This window comes from Stegodyphus dumicola, chromosome X1 (genome assembly GCF_044657685.1).
Source record: "Stegodyphus dumicola isolate Sdum_Otavi_A_Nest chromosome X1, ASM4465768v1".
NCBI lineage: Eukaryota > Metazoa > Arthropoda > Arachnida > Araneae > Eresidae > Stegodyphus > Stegodyphus dumicola.
The window spans coordinates 54,142,096-54,148,095 of NC_140780.1; positions in this window are offsets into that span (position 1 = coordinate 54,142,096).

Here is a 6,000-nt window from a genome sequence, read left to right on the forward strand (position 1 = left end):
CATCAATTAACTTTCCTGTCTTGTACATTAACTTCCTGCCACATTAATTCAGCTACTAAAGTATCTTCACATTAATTCAACTACTAAAGTATCTTGCTTATCATAATTGTTCATCATGTGTAACGTGTATACGAGCCAGTTTCCATTAGAAACTCCTCCATGAAAGCATCCCTCCCTTTAGGCAGATAGCCCTCGTGTGCTTTGCCATAATTAAATAATCCTAATCCAAATCCATAATTGTCCATCCTTTCTTATCCTTGTCTTATTTGTTTACACACCGAACATTTCTTATTTGTTTACCCCCCGAAGTTTGCCAGTCAACTTAACTCCGAAGTTGACAAGGTATAAATTTCTCTCTGAATAGTCATAGCTGTTCAAAAATAATGGTTAGGAAGTACAAGTAACAATAATATATCTACACATATATATATCATGTACTTAACATATTGCTAATATGTGTAAAATCTAAAAGCGTGAATTATTTTACAGATTAAAACATAAAAGCAAGTTTGTAGAGACATTAGATATTTTTGAAGCAGGAGACGTGAAAAATGAGAAAACTCCTTCGCTGGAAATCGAGCCGTGGACCTCTGGAATACGCGCCCAGCGTGCAGATCACCACACCACGAAGGCACGCCAAGAAGGCGGGAGAAATACCTTAAAGGTTCATAGCAAGAACAGGCCTTGATGTATGGCTGGCTTGTCAAACCCAGTATCTTAAGTGGCCAAGCAGTCATCAAATGTGCAATAATGCGGGCCCCGAGACAATAACAAGTCATTTTCATACTTAATTGCGAATTTAAAAAGGTGATTAAATACGTACAAGTTTTAGCTTAAGGAACATAGGGAAAGTCGGGTAAATAGATATCTATTGTTCAGTTACGCATTCTAATAGCGCATCTTTTTCCAATAACCAATTTTCGGATGTTTGGAGACAACACGAAGACCCAAGGACTAAATATTTCGGGGTGCCTAGGGTTAATGACCCTGTACCTCCCCATCATAAAAATGAAAATAACGAGCAGAATTAAAAAAAAATATTATATAACAGATGTTAAGGTTACTTATTTACGAGAAAGTCAAGTTGACTTAAGACAGTTTAAGGAGAAAAAGTAAACGTTTAACAATATTTAAAACTTGATAAAAAGCAACAGTGATTAGCTAGAGTCGATACTGAGATCGTTCGGATACGAAAGTAGCGCGTTAACTTCTGAGCTCGGGAAAGAACCAAGATCTTTCTATTTTCAAACTATGTAAGTTTTTTGGTATTTCTAAATTTTTTTGACACAAATTGAACACAAAAGATAAAAGTTAATATAAAAGAGATTAAGATTAATGGTTTCCGAGGTCACGTGGTCATACATTCTTAATTTAACAAAAGTATTGGTAAATTCGAAATATCCGAGGTTGTTGTGAAACTGATTAGCTGTATCTAACAAATATTAAAAACAAATCTCTTCATTTTGATGTACGAGACACAGATGGCGTTGGCTGTCATTGAAGTAGGAAGAAAAAAAGGGTTTTCCCCTTTCGACCTCGTGACGTGAACTGATTAAGTGTAATAACTTTTGGGGCCAGAAAAATTTCCCGACAATTGTTAAAAAATGTATATATTTTGTAGTATAGAGAGAATATAATTAGATAAATCAACATATTAGAGTTTTTATTACAGATTCAACCTCACACTACCCAGGTAAGTGAGCAAGTTTTGTCTTTAGTTTTTCTGGATTGCTCGGTATCTGGGATGAGTGATAGAGGTATTTTTATTTTAATGATATTTAATGATAAGACTATGTTTTAGTAATAACAAAAAGTGGCGTCCGCGACAGGACTCTTAAGAAATAAACTTTAAAAAAAATATTTTAATGGTTATAGATAGTTTTTGTAAAAAAAATATTTTAATGGTTATAGATAGTTTTTGATGTATTAAAGTATAATTAAGTTTAAATTCGAAACTATTTTTTGTAAAGCAGTTTGTTTTATTTTGAAAGTTAACTATGGAAGCTTTAAAGGCTCTGAAACTTAAACGGGCAGGTTTACGCACTTATTTTGCAAAAACTGCTAATATTTTAAAAACGGAATTAGTAAAAGAAGATTTTTCTGTAGATTTAGTACGAGATAAACTTACTAAACTACAAAATGTATATTCAGATATAAAAAAATGTAGATGATAAAATTCTTGATTTGTTAGCTGAAGACGGGAAAACTTTAGAGGATGATGTTACTAAAGAAATCGAAAGTCGCGAGGTGTATTCTGATGATTTCATAACACTAACTCGGCAAATTAATGAAAAATTGCAATTTTCAGATGAAATCAATTTAGAAACAAGACCAAATGATGGTGCTGGTATTTGTTGTAGTAAGATTAAACAGTATAGACTTCCGAAAATCGAACTTGAGAAGTTTGATGGGGAATTGATAAATTGGTTACCGTTTTGGTCGCAGTTTGAGAAAATTCACACTGACCCTGATTTATATGAAAGTGACAAATTTTCCTATTTGATTCAGTGTATGAAGCCCGGATCACGTGCTAAAGAATTCATTGAAAGCTATCCGGTGACTTCGGAAAATTAAGATAAAGCTGTTTTAGCTTTGAAGGAACGTTTTGGGAAACCTGAATTATTAGTAGAAGTGTATGTTAGGGAACTAATTAAATTAATTGTTTCTAATGTGAAGGCAGATCAAAAGGATAAATTACCTCTTGATAAACTGTATGATAAAATTGAAGCTCAGTTGAGAGCCTTAGAGTCTTTAGGTCTTAAATCGAGCGAAAACACATCGTGGTTATTTCCGATGGTGGAATCGTGCCTCACAGAGGATGTTTTAAAGGCGTGGCAAAGGAGTTCGCTCTTTAACCAGCCTGAAGGAACTGATCTTTCTCGCCTTACCAACTTAATGAAATTTTTAAAGTCTGAAGTGGAGGGTGAGGAGAGATTAAAATTGGCGCGTAATGGACTCGATGGTGTTAGTCGTAAAGAAGGATATCATGATAAAGCAAAGAGGGAAACAAAAGGTAAATTTAAATTTAAGAAACAGGGAAATGTTCCCACTGCCACAGGTTTTCTTACAACCAGAGAACATGCATGTATTTTTTGTGGTAAAATGCATGATAGTAAAAATTGTTACGATGCGCGTTCATTATCTCTTAATGAAAGGATTTCTAAAGTTAAGGAGAAAAAATGCTGTTTAAAATGCTTGGAAACAAATCATATGGCAAAGTTCTGTAAACAGTTTGTTAGGTGTTTTGCTTGTGGTAAATCACACTCAGTTATTTTGTGTCCGGACATTAATAATGAAACTGAACTTCCTACAGAAAAATCAGAAATAGACAACATACATACGGCTACAGCCAGGCAAACTTGTACCGCTGACGTAGCTTTAATGACTTTACGCGTAAGAGTAGCTGGTGTGAAAAAGCATAAAGATGTTAGAGTACTCTTAGATTGTGGTTCCCAGAAATCGTATATTTTGAAGTCATTAGCCACTGAATTGGGGTTACCAATTATTTCCAAAGAAAATGTTGCTCTTACTTTATTTGGAGGTGCCAGAACAGAGGCAAAGATGCATAACAAATATTTGGTAAAATTATGTTCAGCCAGTCCGCGTAAGTATTCAGATCTAGAATTTGAATTTTTAGATCAAGACATAATATGTGGGGATATACCTCGGGTACCCAAGGGTCCAATATTAAAAGAATTACAACGAAACAACATTTGGTTGTCGGATCTGGGAGCAGATTGTCCAAAAATAGAAATGCTCATCGGTAGTGATATTTATGGAAAAATTCTCACGGGATCAGTAAAACAATTAAAAGGAGGACTAACAGCAGTTTGTACGAAACTTGGTTGGACAGTTTGTGGTGTATCGGAGGAATTTGTTAATCACAAAGATAAAGATGCTTCCATTTTGTGTGCATGTTTAGTGGGTCAGGACTTTAAAATCTCCGATCTTTGGAGCTTAGAAACGATCGGAATATTAGATGCTCATCAGAATTCAACTAACGCTGCTGAGGAAGAAATTGCCCACGAACAATTTTTAAACTCTCTTTCCAGAAACGAAGATGGTCGTTATTGTGTCGGATTACCTTGGTTAGTATATAACGCAGAATTGCCATCAAATCGTCATGTAGCAGAAAAAAGATTGTTCAGTGTCACCCGAAAACTCAAGTCTTTACATAAATATGAAGAATATGATAGAAATTTTAATGAATGGATGGAGGAGGGTGTAATTGAAATAGTACCAGACAATGAACTGAATTATAAAGGGCACTACTTACCGCATCACCCAGTATTTAAACCAGACAGTGTCTCAACTAAGATAAGACCTGTTTTTAACGCATCATGTAAAGTTAATAGATCGCCCTCCCTTAATGATTACTTAGTAAAAGGACCAAATTTAATAGAAGAAATCCCTTCAATTTTGTTAAGATTTAGAGAAAAATGCATTGGCGTAACCTCTGATATCCGGCGTGCATTTTTACAGATTGAATTACGGAAAGAAGATAGGGACTTTTTAAGATTTTTATGGTGGGAGAAAGATAATGTACTGAAGGTTTTCCGCCATACGAGGGTAGTTTTTGGAGTAAAGTCTAGCCCTTTTCTATTAGGAGCGGTTATTTCAGTTCATTTGGCACAAGTACCAAAGGAACAAAGTTCTATTGCTCAGAAATTAAATAAATCCTTTTATATTGATAATTGTGTGACTTCTGTTGATAACGAAAAGGAGCTTGTGAATTTTGTGAAATCTTCTACTGAAATATTAGCTGAAGCAAAAATGGACTTACGTATGTGGACCTATGGCCCAGTAGAAAAAGATGTGGAACTAACCCAAAGTACTTTGTGCACTGAGTCCACAATGGAGAATTCTGTACCAGTTTTAGGAATTATGTGGGACAGAATAGAAGATAACCTTTATATTGAAATTAAGACTGTATTGGTTTCGGATGATTTGTCTAAAAGAGAGGTTTTGTCAGTAACGCAGACAATGTTTGATCCTTTGGGTTTCTTGACACCTGTTTTACTGCCTGCAAAGTTACTGCTACAGGAAATTTGGGCGATAAAAGCAGACTGGGATACCAGATAGTATCAAAAGTAAATTTTCGAGGTGGTATAATAAATTACAAATTTTGAATAAGTTGAGAATACCGCGACGTATAGGTTTTGGAGATAGAAGTTCCTGGACACTTCATGTATTTTGTGATGCTAGCCAGCATGCTTATGCCACGGTAATATTTTTGAGATGCGAAACTAAAGAAGAAACATTAGTCAGTTTTGTAATGGCTAAGTCAAGAGTCGCACCCTTAAAAGAACTTACTATTCCCCGTCTAGAACTTATGGCCTGTCTTTTGGGCTTGCGTCTTTCCAAATATGTGACAGAAGCTCTTACATTGGATGACATCCCGAAATACTTTTGGACCGATTCCACCACGGCCATATCTTGGATTCAAAGAAACGATGCGTGGGGGATTTTGTGGGCAATCGCGTGAAGGAAATTTGCGCTTTCACTAAAGCAAATCAGTGGTCATATGTACAGGGTCATTCTAACCCAGCTGATTTACCTTCTCGTGGTTGTTCCCCTCTTCAGTTTTTCGAATTAAATTGGTGGAGAGGGCCTGTTTGGCTCAAAGACCCTAGAGATAGCTGGCCAAAATTAGAGGTTAAGCCAAATGAAACTTTAGTTTTTTCAGAGCGCAGGAAAGGCATAAATTTAAATGTAAATCTTAGTATAACTACAAAAGCGGATAAAGTTAAGTGGTGTGAGAAGTTCTCTAAATTTTCAAAAATGTTAATAGTTTTAGGTTGGATAAAAAGATTTATCAAAAATTGTCAAAAGAAAATTGTAAATAAAGAGCCTTTTCTGTCTGCTTCCGAGATAAAGGAATCTAAAATTATACTTCTTTCACTTGTTCAGGGGGAGAGTTTTCCAGAGACTGGAGACTACATCAATGGTCTTTTGACCGTACGAGATCAGAGTGGCTTAAGAAGAGTAAAAACAAAAATC